General features: G+C 37.8%; 1 long non-coding RNA gene across 1 annotated transcript; it reads left to right on the forward strand.

Moving 5' to 3' along the window:
* The first annotated feature begins 560 nt into the window (after positions 1 to 560).
* Positions 561 to 6,151, forward strand: LOC108504664. Its single transcript, XR_001877202.1, has 3 exons — positions 561 to 581; positions 4,086 to 4,193; positions 6,046 to 6,151. It is a non-coding gene; the product is annotated as an uncharacterized LOC108504664 (long non-coding RNA).
* The last annotated feature ends 11,764 nt before the right edge of the window (positions 6,152 to 17,915 follow it).

A 17,915-nucleotide genomic window follows, 5' to 3' on the forward strand; every position in this document is an offset into this window, starting at 1 on the left:
TTGTTAGACTTCTACTTGCTATTGAAGTTCAGTTTTCTTTCTTTTTTTAGATTTACAGAAAGAAAACTGTAGCTGTCCAAAGGACAAAAGCAGAGAGCCGTATTTTCAGATCCATCTCATTATACAATGTTTGAATGCAGCTCATTCAAACAGCTCATATACAATGTTTGAAGCAGATCCTGCTGTTACAGCTATCACCTAAAAAAAATCTCTTCACCTGCTTTATTGGATTCTTTAAGGTAAAAGTAATGAGTTAAAGATGGTTGAATTGGAGCTGTATTGGTAGCTGTAAGTTTGGTAGTGCATGCAGGAGACTGTTAGATCTTTAAAGGTTTTACTTTTTTTTTCCTGATTTTTGATCCGCCTTTGTTAGTTTTGATGTCACTCGGCTGGCTTCTCTCTTTTCCCAAGATAGATGAGGGATTCCTGGTTCTCTTCTGAAACAAAGACCTTGTGTCCTGTAGTGTGTTCTGGGCTGTATCCCACCGGATGACACTATGGGCGTGCTCCACACTCCTTTTGGAACATCTGCACTCCTAAAAAGACCGTAAAAGTTTAGGATATATGAATCTACTGACAAGGTAAGTCTTATTTGTTAGCATATTAAAAAAAAACCTTCGGACCTGACAAAGACTAATTTCACCTGCTAGACCTAACTATGACAAACTGGAAATGCATCTTAGGAAGGGGTTGAGGTTAGAAAGGGGTTCTATGATGCAGTGAGAGACTCACTTTTGCTGTTGCATTACTCTTTCACCTTCCTGTTATCCTAGAGCTGTATTCCCATAAGGGATGAAAGCAACAGTGAGAGGAAAGAAATTTAGGTTAACACAGAAGATAAAGATCAGATGCAGAATCCCCTCCTTAACTAGACAGGGATTGAATCCTCACTGCTCTTACTATGTGTAAATTCTGTACAGTTTCTGAGTATATTCATCTCCTTTTAGAATTTGAGAGAGTCTCTGAATCTTGGAATCTGCTCGAAAGACTAGGAGCAAGAGTGCTTCCACCTTGCACAGTAGAAATCCTCATTGTTGTCTGATGACAAAAAATTTTAACTCAACTTCAGCTAATCAGTAGAGATTTGGAACACCTCTGTGAGTAGTATGTTAGCCTCAGTGACTTCAGTCCAATCTGGCTAATAACTAATTGGGATGAATACAGATTTCAATATGTTTCTTAATGAAAGCAAAAATATTGGCACTTAGTTCAGACTTTGATATCTGGAGGAAAAAAAGTGAAAACTAGTCTTTACAAAGAACTACAAAAATATACTCAGGTCCAGATTTATCAAATTGCTTAAGGACCTATTCTTTGCTAACACTGAAAACTGAGGTACATTTGCCTATGATTTCTAGGCAACGATAAACTCAGAGGAGGACTAAATGCTGCAGATCCACACAGCATCCCCGATGCCCAGAAAACAAATGGCCACAGTCCCAAAGCACAGCAGATATGCAGTGACTTCAATTTATCCGGGACGCTGGCCCTGCTTCACACGCTGTGCAATCAGTCTGCACTTCTAAGTATAAATAATACATCTTCTATACACTGTGTTATGGAGGTGCTTCCCACATGCACAGTGAATTTCTTAAGATCCAAATTCACGTCCTTTTCCCAGTCTGAGAGCAGCTGCTGCCGTGGCTAAAACATCTCAGAAGAGCCTCTGAGAGATGCCACTATGGGATATCCTGGCGAGGACATTCCCACCTTCTGGTGAACCTGTAATATTGCACAGTGAGGAAGAAAAAGCTGCAAGGTACCACAAAGAGAGAAGTGGAAACTTCATGTAGAGTTTAGGCCACAGGCTTGGACAAGGGCAACTAAGATCAAAGTTCAACTCCCTCTAAGCTTCAAACATGTGACATTACGCTCTCAGTGGATGAAGACAAGAAGTGTCTGGGAGCTGGAAGGAGAGCTCTGTGTCTTTCACTGTCTGAACCAGGGCTCTAATCCTAGGCTATTATGCCAAAGACACTCCTCATCACTACACAAATACTGTTCCTCATAGACTGCCTGAGAAAAACAGATGCCTAAAATAGATAGGTGACATTTTCCCTCTGAGCATATCAGAGAGATCCTTCTCATTCTCTTGACTAGGTAGGGTGCTTGTTTTTGGAGGCTTTTAAGTGAAACAGTGCTCCCATTTGCTTCACATCATGTGGCTGAGCAGGTAGACTGGATTGCAGGTGTATTTTCAAACCCTTTTTTTGTAGTGTTATGCCCCAATATAATTTCCTTTGTACAGGACTTTCTCATATGACCAGAGATCTTAAAGCAGCATAACTGAAGCAGGTCGTAGATCTAAAAAAGAATCTACACATGTAAATAACAAATATAGAAATAGTAAATATTGAAAAAAAACCTGCTTATGCAAATTAAGCCATTTGACAATATTTTTAAATTTATTTTAACCTACTCTCACATATCAAATATCCTGTCCTATCCAAATGATATTTCACACAGTTTGGTATGATGGGTGCAGAGTCTCCTGATGTAATCTGAATGACAAAATAACTTTCTCTCTTCAACGCCTTGTATGTGATGAGTGAAAATGCAACTCTAAAGCATCTACAAGAGAGGGAGATGTTATTTTTTGGCTTACTGATTGAAGGACCTACGACTAACATTTAGTTAATATTTACGTATGCTTTGATGCTCTGAAGTGCTGAGTGAGACACTGCAGTGTTTCTATGAGGCCTTTTCGTACAGATTCAGCTAAACTATCTTCCCTGTCTAAAAGCTTGTAAATACCTTCGTTTGTATTGTAACACTATCTTTAGCTTCTATTTGACCAGCACAGAAAGTTTGGGAAGTTTGCTATGTCACATGAATATTGAAACAAACTTGAATCCATAACAGTGCCGATTCTTTGCTTCTAAAGAATCAGCACACTCTTATTTCTTGATAACTAAGAATAACTAGAGCTGTGCTTTTCTCATTGGTTTTATTTGCAATCACTTCTTAATCCCTTTCACTGCTGCTGTTCTTGTTTAACAGAATAGTGACTGTGGTATTAATCCCTGACGCTTTAGGTTCCAGCTAGCAATATCTTTAGTAGCCTCGAGTTCTGCATTTCAGGTAATAAAACCTTAGCAACATGAGACTTCTGGCGTAAAAGTTTAGGAACTTCAGATACATTTTCTATTCCTGAAGAAAAAAATTATTATTTGAATTCACACCGGCATTTTGAAGTTTTAAAATAGTGTTTACAAGGTATCGGTAAGTAACTATATGTACTCATTTTTCAGATTTTCTCAAGGACTCTTAGACCATGAAACAAGTTACATTAACTCCAGTCTTAATTCTTTTCTGCGAAAACTTATGATTGCAATGGAATTTTCAGTATTTTGGCTATCCATTAGAAATCAAACTGAGATGATACATGATAAAGATGTCTCCTCTTTGAAGAATCACTTATGTGTAAATTCTCCATGCAATGTTTTCGAAGGTTCATAGGAAGAGGCAAAAAATCAATTTCCTGACCTGTAGAGCTCTTCAGTAGTTGAAATATGTTTCATGGACCCTCCTGTAACCCTTCCTACAAGCAGCAGGAGAAGGGAAAACTTCTGGAAGGAGGCTTCTCTGTTCTAGTACTTATCACTTCATAATCAGTGAAACTGTTGGACACTGAAGCTTGGCACCACTTTGGAATCTTAGCCTCCCTCTTTCATAACCCATGGAAAGTATTGCATGAAGGGAGATCCAGTAGGGGATTAAACAGATTTGATACTTAAGGAGTAAAATATGTGAGATAATTGCTAGTGCCTTGTGGATTCCACATCTATGTATTTTTTTTGAAGCCCACCATTTGCTATACCATTGAGCGCCACTGTCTCAGCTTTCATTCTAACAGAATTGAGAGGGAAATCTTCAAAAACAGAAATGAAAGTGACAAAATTGACCAGACACTTTTGGGGTTTTAGTGCATTTCAATCAGGGTTGCAGAAGTTCTGACAAAATATTTTTCTCCTGGTTTAAAGAATTCACATTGTTTCCTCACGTGGTTTCGCACCTGAATAGTAATGCATGTTCTCATTCAAAAGACTTGCTTTTAGTGAGGACTGTATCCTTTGTCTTCTCAGAACATACCTGTAAGACCTACAGATAGCGAGAGTCCTCTGCTTTTGACTTAAATCCAGCTGAACAGTGAATTCATGTTCAGAAGTTAAGGACAACCAGGCAGTGATCTGGTAAGTCTGATTCTTTAAGAATCATGTTAAGAATGTTAGTATTGTTTAAAGTTGCACAAAAAAACTTGAACATATGAATACTATCAACCAATTAAAGTGTTTCTATGAGCCAGCAGAAAGGTCAAACCAATAGTTAGGAACTTTGTTTCCCTGCCAGTTGTGTTAGCAGGAAAAAAAAAAAGAACTTTTCCCCATACAAATTTCAGTTAAACTCTTCCTTCCTCTTCAGATGACCTTACTGTGAAGAGCAAAACATCTAACTCTCCTTTGATCTCTTCTGTAGAGCAGTTATGCATTCAGAGGAAAAAAAATCTTTGGTCCTTTGAAAATAGAAATTGCTTGAAAAGTACAGCAAATTTAATTGAATAACTTATTGATTAATACAGAGAGGATGCTATTGACTGTAATATTTATTTGGTTCATGTTTAATCATTGAGATGTCAGCTGATTGCAAAATAAATTTTGAGCTCCTCTTTTACCTGAAGAGTATGCTAATTATTTATCATAAAAGCCAGTGGTTTAACTTGCATGATGGAAAAAAATTGACTTTCAGTGGACTTCATAATTAAGCATTAATAGTAGAGGCCTTCTTTCTAGCTAAAAATTAAGGAAACATATTACCACTTCTGGGAACATTCTGAAGACACTTAATGTTTTATGTGTAGTGGGTGCTGATGTAGGTTATAAAATTTACATATGAAAAATATTAGATGTTTTGATATTTTCCAAATTTCTGCTTAGGTATGGAGCTATTCAACACTACATGCTCACCAGCAGAAGACAAATTTTGATCATCAGCCCCAGATGATTTACTAGATTATGGAATTGTGCAGTATCACTTTATTCTCTGTAATACCTAAACCACTGAGTCTGGGTAGTATTCAATAATCACAGTATTAATTCATTTATTTATTATAGTGTCATTAATTCCATCAACACGACTGTGACATTTAAAGAAATGTCAATGACTTCACAATTCTGCAACAGATTACAAACTGCAGCCAGTAGTTGTAAATGTCAAATTTTCTGTTTCTGCAATATTTGTAGCAGACAACTACAATTTAGAGCAGGGAAAAGCTAGCTTGTTTCTCACTTTTGGGAAGAAAGAAAACCATTGCTAGAAGCAACTAGACACTTGTGTGATAATCTTTAAAATGTCTTCAAAGTTATAGAGAAGAAATCTCTGGTTTGGAACTAAATATTTCATAATCAAGAAAGATTTCTTGGATGTAACACAGTTGGACTGACTGCATTGAGTGCTTTTTGTCCCAACAATGCTACTTTCATTTGGTTGAATAGGAATAATTATGCTAATTTTCCATTTGTTCTATATGGGTCAGAGAGTTGGATACCTATCAAAATATTTGAGTGTAAAGACCTGTAAAAAGACTATAAACGTGGTCTGCAGTTGTCCCCTCCTTTCTTCTGCAACAGTAACATTCAATAAAATTATTACTTGCTTAGAGATCCACATATCTGCCATAGCCTTTGCCTATCTTTCCAGCCTCCAGTCAGGTACTGACTGGTATCTTCATGCCCATTAGGTACTGTTCCAGAAACAGCAATGAAACTCAGAAATGGAAAAAGTATTGACATTCTGCTCTTCTACATAGTTAAGCTTTGCTTAGAATACAAATAAAGAAAGGCAGGGGAAGAAAAAAGTTAACTATTAGTAAAATAACCAAGGGAAAACCTTGAAGTGATACTGCTCAGAAATACTAGCACGAACACGTGACTGTATGGCTAAAATGACAGATAGCTGTCGTACTGTTTCAGTTTGTTATAGTTATCTATATATTTAACATGCTTCTTCCTTCTATCTTACATCGTACCAAGCTCATTTCTTCCCTAGAATTTTTCTGACCTTGAAGATACACCACTGTTTACATCAATGTCTTTTGATCCTGAACAGCATCTATCAAGCTAAACAAGCTAAGCTCCATCACTGACACAGCAGCTTGAACTTTTCAGATAAAACAGGATTTCATTCACTCTGAAAAATGAGATTATACCTAACATAGCTTTGCATCAAGCTAAAAATAAAAGAGCTCAAACACATCAGTTATTTTCTCTTTTTGACAGTACAACTGAGCAACAGGCTTATTAATTTTACAGATATGGATCTCTTTGGGCCAGACCACTGAAGACAAAAAAAAGCCATCCTGTAACATCTTTGGATTTTGAGCTCTTGGAGGAGATACTAAACCTTTTTTTTCCTCTGCAAAATGGGATATTAATACACACTTTCTGTTATCAATCAATAAAGCTTGTATAGCTTTACATGTGTATGCAACTGACATACTAATCAGGAAGATAATATATCCAAAATACTAGGCTGAATTTGAGTGACTGTGAAAGAATGAAATAAATGAACTTTACATTTGTGTGTCACTGTTAGTAGAAACTCAATAGCAGCTGAAAGAAAGAGTTAAGGTTTGAAGCAATACACATAGCTAAGATCAGAGCTGATCAATATGTGGAAGTTGTGGGGGGAAGATAACAACATTTGAATGCTGATTGAAAATGCAGGAGAGTCAGTTCATGTCCAGACTGCTTAGCAACTACCTATGATGGATGATGATGAAGTGTAGGAATTACAAAGATATGACTACTGACTCCCTCATGTTTATCAGTACCTCTGCTTTAATAAGGTATAAAGGGTTAGGGTGTTCCAATAGGTGTCCTTCCAAGTTATAGCGAAGGGATGTGGGGTTTGCCATTATGTGGGTGTGATCAATTATGTATTCTATCCCATTTTGTCATGCCTTAATGGACTGTCTCCTTAAGCAGGGGAGGCAGAACTGTTTTTTCCTTGCCTGACTCGCAGAAGGGAACGGATGGGCCCCCTTTCAAAGCTGCTGGGTGGAGGCAGAAAGGTGGCCATTGTTGTTTTGCCCAGGAAGGGAGAGAAGGAGCTGACCCTGTCAGAGTCGTGGCCCAGCTCCAGAGTCACTGCACTGCTATCACTTTGCTGCCGCGTTTGCAGCCGGAAGCTGCAGCAAACATGAAGTTGCCTCTTTGCCACCGCTCCTGCAGCCAGAGTCAGCATTTTTGTCAATATAACTAATTTCAGATGAAATAGAGTTCCAGGTCTTCCTTTGCCCCTGTTCTACATTGTTTTCTGGCTGAGAGAGGGTGTTAAACTACAGAAACTCATTTGCCATATCGGGTTTTTTTTGTTTGTTTTCCTGACCGCGTGATCCAAAGGCAGGGAGGAGCCTCTCAGCCATTTTTTCTTTGTCTGGGGAAACCACGTGGCAGCTGCCATTTTCTTTTTGTCCTAGGGGCAGGGGGGCTGGGACACGATTTCTACCTTTGTTGTTTTAAGCCATTTTCCTTTGTATCTTTGTAGCTACTGCTATTTCCTTTAGTAAATTGCTATTTTTTTTTACTCTTATATCTCTTTGTATTGTCCCTTCATTATTGGAGGGTGGTGACGAGAGGTTGAAACAAAAAGGGAGTTACTTGTTCAGACTCTCACTCCTCTGGTAACTATCCAAAGCCATCAGAGAAGGTCTGACAGCACTGGTCAATAAATTTACCACTGACAGACTGTTCAGCTGCTATTACGACGAGTTAAAGCTTTATAGTTTTTGTTTATCTGGTATGCAATGTCATTGGAAAGGATTCTGATTATCACTGTTTATTTCAATGCCACTTTTCCTTCTCTTTGCATTGCATATCCTCAGATTCTGGTTTTCATGGTGACTGGTCATGGTCATTCTTGGTTTGCAAAACTACGAACTGGAGTCACCAAAGAGTCTGTATAGAGGTTTCACAGTGTATGTATTTTTCATTGAAGATATTCATGGCAGAAGTCATAATCTAAACAGAAAAAATTGTCAAGAGAGAGGAAAAATGCAATAGCTTATCCAGTGTGTAGGCAAAACAAAGAGGGAAGAAATAACTGCCATAAAATTGACGAGAATTCAGAGCTATGAATTAAATCCATCTCTCCTGAATTTCAATCCATTATCTTCACCACAATGTTATCTTCTCTCCTGATTTAATATTCACAATTTCTACTTTCATCCAAACAGGTAACCTTTCTTTAACATCTGTACAGTGTCATAATCTGCCAAAAGTCCTGTGGTGTGTTCTTTCCAAGTTTAGAGCTGATTTTCCTGGGTTTGTGCATTCTCCAAGGTTATTGAAAAGTCTTCCTTTTATAGTAAAATTTATGTGGAAAGTGAAAAAGCCTGTTCCTGAGAATATTCTGAGAAAGTCAATGCAGTTCAAACGCATTTCTATGGAGGTCTCATGAACCATGGTTCTTTTGGCTGTTTATGGCTTCCTAAATCTATTTTGCATTGTTGAAGACAAGAATTCTACTTGTCTTCTGAATTCTACTGAATTCTAATATGATTATGTATTTCTGGGAATACATACTCTGTAAAAGTTACAGACAGTTTAACATCCATCATCCCATCTACTTAGCAGCAGGGTTTTCCTTGAACATGGTGGTCCATTGATCATGTCCATTCCTGGGCTTACCCCAGCTTGAGGTAGGCTTGGGCCCAGTTCAAGGAATCTGTGTTTTCTCTCATATCAGAATCTCTTAGAAGGCCTGATTGAGGTGTGTGCTACCTGTGGGAGTGTCTTCTCCATCAGAAGAGTTTTCATGATGACTACCTGCTGTGGATCATAAAACAGAGTGCAGGAGGATTCCCTGGAAGCTAACAAACAAATTGGGGATGGGACCACTCTTCTTCACATTAAAAAAAAAGAACTCTTTAGCCTTTCCCTCATCATGTGATATCTCAGGCATCTGTTGCATAGACAAAGTGTAAATAGCCTCTGCCTTGTCATAGACACATCTGGTGCTGATAAGGAACAAGTATGTATATCAGGGCAGGTACATGACCAAATGTATGTACATTCACCTCACACAAATGGATATGCATTATTCTCCATACAGAGTATACCTCTGAGAAATGCACTTTTAGTCATAGGATGAAGGATGAACAAACCACTTGGTTCCTGGCTGTGTTTGAAGGTTTTTGAAAGAAAGAAGAGCAAGAAATATGCTGAAGAGTAGAAAAAAACTGTGCTGGTGAATGATATCTTACTGGGAGACCACGTTTATTCTCTTGATCTACATGTAGATTAATTAATACAAATAAGAAGATGATAGTACATGGAAATTAAAAAATGAATGCAAATAATTACTTCAACTCAGCTTTTCTCCAGTGTTTGTTGTTGTTGTTGTTGTTTTGGGGTTTTTTTCAGTATTTGCAAAGAGTTCAGCAATTCATTTTCCTGCATATACATAAATACAACTAAATAAATCTATGTACTCATTGAGCTGTTCTTTTGAAGGAGAAGGAAAAAAAAAAGAACAAAAGAAATGGCTAGGACCTACAAGCACAAGCAACTGCAGCTAACAGAGGAAAGAGGGTCCTATCTCTCTCCTCCCTGTGCTGCCTTTCTAACTCAACCTGTTCTCACATGGCAGGATGCATAGATATCTCAGTGACTCTCAGTATGACATCACATAAGATTTCAGTGGACTTTTATGTGACCCAAATCCACAGTTTTATCTACTCACATATTAAAAAACTTACACTAGTGGGAAGAATGCTTTATGTGAAAATCTGCAAGTTAGGTGAGGCTTTCATGTGCTTCCTGATAACTACTGGGCACCTGAAAATATCTTAATGCTTTTGTATATCCCTGTCCTTGTCTTTTTTTTTATTTTCAAGAGATTCAGGATATATCTACACTCACATAACGAAAGGTCAGGGAATTGCTTCAGCACTGGACTCCTGATCATCCACATTACCTAACTGCTTGGTGGCTTCCACCTCAGTTATCTCAGGCTCAACATATTTCACTCCAGGGATTCCTCAAAAATGCAGCATATACAAGATGTCATCACATTTCTCTGCCTCCACCCTGCAAAGTCTGCCGGTACTATGTCAGTCAGCTTTAAAGCCTTATATGACTTCAGATACTCTTTAGCCACACCTGAGAACATAAACAATTCACTTTGTGTTTCATACAGCTATCACATCATCTCAGACACTTTAGAGTGAATTAAAACAGATTCACATAACACGTCATTTATGACTTAACATCACCAGAGGGTAACCCTGGCCAAGGGCTATGTCATGCAAAGGTGGCTGTTCTGTGTCTTACCTGGCCTCAAGGCAGTTTTATTATTATGGACAAACCAGAGAGTGCCTGGTGTAATACATCTAGTCTCCTTCTACTACCAAGCATTATAGATGTTCAGTCCAGAAGTTACAACTTCCACTTCATCTGCTGATACATTACTAACCACTCCATAACTTCCTAAAGCAAATGAAAATTCCAAACACTAAAATTCTCATCAAATATGAGGCAAAGGAGAGGAAGAAACCTCCCTGACCTTTGCAACACAGAACCAAAACCTATTGGTTTAAATTAACACAATAGGAACAAGATACTCCAAATACAACCACAAACAGAAGTCAAATATCTTTGAATCTTTTTCAATATACCATTAAAACAAATAGTGAACCACAGCTTACATTATTTAATTGCTTTCAAAAGGCTCTCAGGCATGACTTTGATGAATGTTACACAGGTCCTCTGTAATATAAAGTTATTGTTAATTCTATGTTAAAAATTTCAAAGGTGTTCAGCAATGAGATTAAGTATTTCAATTATTGTGAAACACTGCCAATATTAGAAAAAATCTATATGATGCTTTCTTCTGACAAACACTAACTAGGATTTAAATGAGGAAATAATAGCTCCCAGCAAATGAACTTCTCTATAGTAAAAGAGAATGAATGGCAATGTTTGATTTCAGTTACTTCAAAAATAAGAATTATTTGTATCATGTTTACTGGACAAGCTACACCACATATTTGCATTGGTGAAGAGACAGCATCTACTGTTATAGATTAATATATATATTATTCTCCATTTTTTTTCAGATTTTTATTGGAACAGTGAACAGAATAATAGGTGTTCATAATAGGGGTTACTTTTTATGATTAGAGGTGGAATTAAAACTTCTGTGGAATAAACCACAAAAAATTATAAGGATTGCAAATGTTCAGAAAGTTGAAAACATTTGATTGCTTTGGGGGAAAAAAATCACTTTTTGAAAACCACTATTTGAAAAGAATAACAGGATAATCAAGCAAGTCATGTTTTACTATTGCAGTCTAAAAGCCTTTTGGGCTTCCAGCACAGAAGGCATTTATGGATCATCAATGTATTATTTGTGGAAGCAAAAGGAAAAAAAGACTTTTGTCTAGAGACAATAGCCTTGATTATGGTGTTTCTGAACCAATAAAAGTATATGCAAGTCTAGAATATATTTTTTCCTTTTTTATACACACTCCATCTTAGAATCCCAATTTAGTACTTACAAATATTATTTGCATGTATCAGTTCAATAAACAGGCATCTAGCTGCTAAATCTGCCTGGCACTTTAGAAGTGCCAAATAAAGCTTTTAGAATGAGTAAATATATGGTTATTATACCTACAAGATCGATAACAGGTCAGGTCCTCAGACTTCATAAGATTTGTAATTTGTGAATAATTTCTTTTGAAGTGGAGGTCAGAAATTGAAGCCAGAAATGAATTGATGTTGGCTATAGTTTGTAAACAGGACTCCCTTCCATGCTAACTTGACTATCCTTGTTTTTATTTCCTTTGGCTGGCTTTTAATCTTGTTCCATTAAAATAACTACAGAGAAATTAAAAGACTGATTGGGTTTTGGGAGACATATTTTCTTGCGTAAGTCTGACATCTTCAGAAAACAGTCTAGGGCATTCAAAATTTTTCATGTACATCTGGGGATCTAACTTTGTATTTTACAGGTATAATGTGGTTCAACATGTTCAATGGATACATAAAAATTATTATAGCATTTTATGTCATTAGAAAATTCAGAAACAGAGTGGCTATAAAATACTGTCATCTCTAAATTTATTCATCTTGGTCAGAGAATCACAGAATCATAGAATAGTTTAGGTTGGAAGGGACCTTAAATATCATCTAGTTCTAACCTTCCTGTTGTGGGCAGAGAACCTTCAACTAGACCAAGTTACTCAGAATCCCATCCAGCCTGGTCTTAAACATCTGCGGGGATGAGGAGTCCACAGCTTCTCTGGGAAACCTGTTCCAATGTCTCATCATCCTCACAGTAAGGAATTTCCTCCTAATATCTAATCTAAACCTGCTCTTTTTCGGTTGAAGTCTTTTATCCCTTGTTCCATCACTATGTGTCCCTATGAAAAGTCCCTCTCCAGCCTTTTTGTAAGCTACCTTTAGGTACTGGAAGGCTGCTCAAAGGTCTCTCTGGAGCATTCTATTCTCCAGGCTGAATAGCCCCAAGTTTCCCAGCCTGTCTTCACAGGAGAGGTGTTCCAGCCTTTTCGATCATCTTTGTGGCCTCCTCTGGATTTGTTCCAACAGGTCCAAGTGCTGATTACCCCAGACCTGGAGGCAATACTCTAGGTGACATCTCACAAGAATGGAACAGAGGGGCAGAATCACCTGCTTCAACACACTGCTTTTGATGCTGCCCATGAAGTGACTGGCTTTCTGGACTGTGAGCACACATTGCCGAGCCCTATTGAGCATTTTGTCCACAAGCACCCCCAAGTCTTTCTCTCCAGGATTAGTCTCAATCCATTCTCCACCCAGCCTGTACTTCTGCATGGGATTTGTATTGCCAAGATTTGTATTAAGAAAACTGTGGTTACAGAACACAAAAAATAATCAAGAAAATAAACTTTCATTTTCTGTTCCTGATCTTTTAGGCCAAATTAACACATTGAGAAAACAATTACTCTGAGAAGTAGTGATTGTCATTTCAAAAGAAAAGAAACAAAAATATCTGGATTAAAGAAATGGTGATGAACACCCAAAACCGTCTTATGAGAAAAAAAAGAATATATTGAGCACACGGAACTAAGAAAACCTTGTTTATCCCATCAGGATTTTAGCAATGTTGTTATACAAATCATTAGTCCAGTTTTGTTATTATACATTCAGACCAAATTATATAGAAAAAATTCATAAATTATAACTTTATAAATGGTATACAATATAAGTTACTATTATTTACCTCTTTTCCTTGAAACTGTGCTTGTCCTCACAAGATTGCTTTGGGTTGGGTTGACAGTGCCAATCTTCTTTCTCCAGAAGCAAGGAGTGCATTTTACAGTGTGTCATCACTTCCCTGAAGCATTAATTGCAAAGAGTATGATGCCCATGTTAGTGGGATCTCTTCCTCTTCAGTCTTGGTGGCCACTTAGGGTTATTTTTATACATTTTCTTAACAAGACCAACTTTCAGCTAAAGTTTGAAATTTGGCCAGTAGCATCTGTTAGCCCATTATAACACAAAAGGCTCTTAACTTGTCCAACGATGATGAATTTTGACAAGGTTTGTCAGACTTTGCCACATGCAGCATTTCCAGTATGAAGTTAGAAGTGGTCAGGCAAAAGTCACTTGACCAGTAGACAAAATATGTCAGTGCTTTTTTGTATATCAAAGTATTAAAATCTGAAGGTTGAGAAAGGATTTTTAAATCCACGGGGACTTCAAAAATAATGAGTTTTGTAATGACTTGTTGCAGTTCAAAGATTAGGGTTATGGAAAACTAATTAGGATTTTTTTAGAGGGGCAAGAAGAAATTTCATGCAGGCCTATTGCCTTCCTGTATTTTAGTATCATTACTTCTCGCATGAATTTTCCACACTGGATTCTGAGAATTCAGCAGTCTGTATCTAGCTCTCACTGACAGTGCTCCAATGAATAGCTTTAATCATACAAGACAGTGTTGTTTGGTAGATCTGTGATTAAACTTGATAGGAAATTTTACTGTGTAGATGTATTTTGTTATAAAATGCCAATTTGTCAAAGTGAAACCTGTTTAGATAAAGATGGTCTTTCTGATAAAATGTTTTGGAAAAATATTTTGACATGTAAATCCCCCCCAAATAAGTATTTTTTAATTTTAAAAGTATTTTCTTTTTAGGACTATACTGGATCATATTGAAAGAAACCACAAATGAATTATTTTACAAAGTAATGCAAAAGAGCAATGAAAATAACAAAAAAAAAGAAGTTTTGATTTATATCTAATGAACATTTTTAGACTGCAGATTCATGAACATCTCTTGCATTTTGAATTTTAATCCCCATTGAGAAGGGGACCTTCCTGTGATGCGAAAATATTTTTTTCACGGTTCTATTCATGAGTGTCCACTTGGAAATTGCAGTAAAACCTCAGATATGTTGTCTACTGAACTTTGTATTTCTCTCTATATATAAAACAAAATGTCTGTGGAAAGATGTTTTCTAAATTCAGTGATTATCAAAATTTTAACTATTTGATTTTCTTATCACAAGAAGTAACTCAGTCAAACCATGCTACTCTAGCCGACAGTGATCAGCTTTGCTGCTGTTCTGTTATCTGCTGCAGGAATCCTGATTTATCTCTTGATTTGAGCCACTAGGTTTAGGTCCAGGCAACACGGCTAAATCTTCACTTTCTTGATGGGCTTTTGCTACATAGGTGTTGCAAAGGATACCGTATATGCATGTAAAGCCTTGAAGTATACGCTGTTTCTCAGACAGTTGATGTGAAGTGAACATCATCTACCTGGACTTGTGCAAAGCATTTGACCCTCTCCTGCACAACATCCTTGTCTCTAAACTAGAGAGACATGGATTTGACAGATGGACCATTTGATGGATAAGGAATTAGCTGGATGACCACACTCAAAAAGTTGTGGACAAGGGCTCAATGTCCAAGAGGAGACCAGTGACAAATGGCATACCTCAGGGACCAGTATTGCGACAGGTGCTCTTTAACATCTTTGTTGTTGACCTGGGTAGTGGGATTGAGCACATCCTCAGCAAGTTTGCAGACAACATCAAGCATAGTGCTGTGGCTGGCACACCTGAGGGACAGGATACCATCCAGAGGGGCCTTGAGAGGCTTGAGAAGTGAGCCCATGTGAAACTCATGAGACTCAACAAGGCCAAGTGCAATGTGCTGCACCTGAGTTGAGGCAACCACTGGTACCAACACAGGCTGGGGGATGAACAGATCAAGAACAGCCCTGCTGAGAAGGCCTTGGGGGTGCTGGTGGATGAGAGGCTGGACTTGAGCCAGCAATGTGCACTTGCAGCCCAGAAAGCCAATCATATCCTGGGCTCCATCAAAAGCAGCGTGGCCAGCAGGTCAAGGAAGCTGATTCTGCCCCTCTACTCTGGTTTCACAGAGAAGTTGTGAATGTCCCATCCCTGGAAGTGTACAAGACCAGGCTGGATGGGCCTTTGAGCAACCTGGTCTAGTGGAAGGTGTTCCTGTCCATGGCAGGGAACTAGATCATCTTCAAGGTCCCCTCCAGTTCAAACCATTTTATGATTTAATGATAACATGGGTAGAGGAACAGTTTTGATTGCGTAAATGCCTATAGTTTCTTTACTGAGACTGTAATGTGTTCTGAACTCTACAGTTTTCCATGTTTATTCTTTGATATTTGATTGAATGAAATTGCCAGATCTGGAATATGCACACAGCAGACATCAGGTGATTTCAGGTGAGCTGGTGAAATGCAGGTGAAGAGAACCGCAAGGACTGTCCCCTCCTTCAAATTCTACCCACAGAAGAATCTGGACTTGAGCAGGTTTATAAAGAGGGGGGTTACACTTCCTGCAACAAAGGTCAGAACTACAGGGAGAAGGTTTGCCAGATTTAGCCAGTTTGGGAAGCAGCTCTTGTCTTTAACAGCAGTGTTAGCAAGCTACGCAAACTTGCTTCTATCAAATTTCTGATCCAATCTAAGACGCACAAAGGAAAAAATGCTCTTATATTTAAGTTTTTTTGATCAAGTGAAATTTATTCTGAACCTTTGATGAGGTATCCCATAATTTTTGGCCTCAAAATGAAAGTCTCCTATGTCTCTTCAGTAAAATCAACATAAGTGCCAAGCAATCTTTTCCCCTATCTGATAAAAGTCAAGTAGCTTTCTTTAAATGCCGGCAATCATCCTGCTTCCTGCTATCTCATTTCTCACAACACATCCTGATTCCCCTAATACACAGTGTCAGTCAAGAGTTCTGAATCTAACATAGCTACTTTGCATTTCTACATTCCACTGGGAGTTCTCCACTCTCCCCTCATTTTATTTGGTCAAAATAATTCAAATCTCGTTTGTCTTAGTAGGTGGTGAATTACTTTAATCTGTTCTACTGTTCTACGGAACCAGGGCCCACACGGACAGAAGCATGAAGATAAGAACATAGGTATCCAGAGATTACGTCTTTCTCATGGCTTGAATACATATGTTAATATATATGCTCCTTTGACTTCTGTCAAAGTAATGAATTCTTACCTTGACCCTTGCTTGCCTTTTCATGTGCATTCACAAAACATGCTGCAGGAAGGAACACAAAATATGATTGTTTCATTCTCTGAAATTTCAGAAGGATACATGAGTTCAGGGACCTTACATTTTTAATTTTGGGGGATAGGAGCCATCTGTGTTTTAGCTGCGTGCATGACCTATGCCAAAATAGGTCTTATTGTATTCCAAGCAAATGAGCGCACTCTCTAATACTTAAAAATTAGTTATGGTCACTATTTATCACCATCATCTTCAGTGTAAGGAAATATGTCTTCTTCCCTTCAGAAACAAATAGACCATGGTCTCAAGCAGCACAAACCAATCTGATTATGACATTCTCTATTTTGCTCATAGGCAAAATAAATGCAAGCAGCTGAGATGTGCTGATGCCGTGATGATTATTTATTGCATATGCTAACTTTCTCCAATGGAGTTTTATTCCAGATATATCTATCCTATAAAATACTACACCAAGCAGAGATACTTTGAACTGGTATTTCTGCAAATAGTAACACTGGAATTTGAATTAGGGGTGAGTGGTTACCCTGGGGCTAGTTTTCATCTTCTGTTTTTGTAACTTGGGTTAGTGTCTCTGTGTATCACCAGCAGTGCTGTGCAGACAGAAGCAGCACAGCTCTGCCCAGTGCTGAATGGCACAAAGTAAACAGATCAAATGCAAGCAGGATACAGCATTGCCCACCTGCTCAGATAGAGATGGAGTGTAACTATTATAACATAAGGAACACTTCATTCAAGAGACTCCTGAAAAAGGAAAAACTGAAGAATCAGCAAAAATTATTTTAATCACCTTTGCCTTCAAAATACATGTATGCTCTAGCACACATGCTGCTTCAGCTGTGTATGGAGCACTGCATTTCTTTAAAATGCAAACTTTCTATAGTTTGTTGTAATTACTACAATTATGTTCTATAGAACTACTGTGTGACTTAAAGCACCTTCACAAATACAGTTTTGCAAAAATACTTTTCACCAAAGTACACTTAAACCTATCAATTCTAAAAATCTGGGGTACATAAAGATAAAAATATACACTAGATGTACTTTAAATTCAAAGGCCAAACTAGAATACCAAATAATATCTTTTCATGGTGAGTATTCACAGTGCTTAAATCTCACCTAATTCCTAGTAGTAAGCCAGTAAAAGAGACAGCAACTTTGAAGGCTTTTGAAGGGCTAACATAATGGCCCTTGGAGGGAAATTGGATCAAGCCAGTGAAAGGCAGATAATACCTCAGCTGGAACTCAAACAGTCTGAGTACGATCTGCAGAGAATTTCTAAAAAGCATTCAACTGGTAACATTTTTGTCACGAATGTCCAGAGTTTCCAGAGGTT

The sequence above is a fragment of the Lepidothrix coronata genome, unplaced genomic scaffold (genome assembly GCF_001604755.1).
Source record: "Lepidothrix coronata isolate B3197 unplaced genomic scaffold, Lepidothrix_coronata-1.0 Scaffold172, whole genome shotgun sequence".
Lineage (NCBI taxonomy): Eukaryota > Metazoa > Chordata > Aves > Passeriformes > Pipridae > Lepidothrix > Lepidothrix coronata.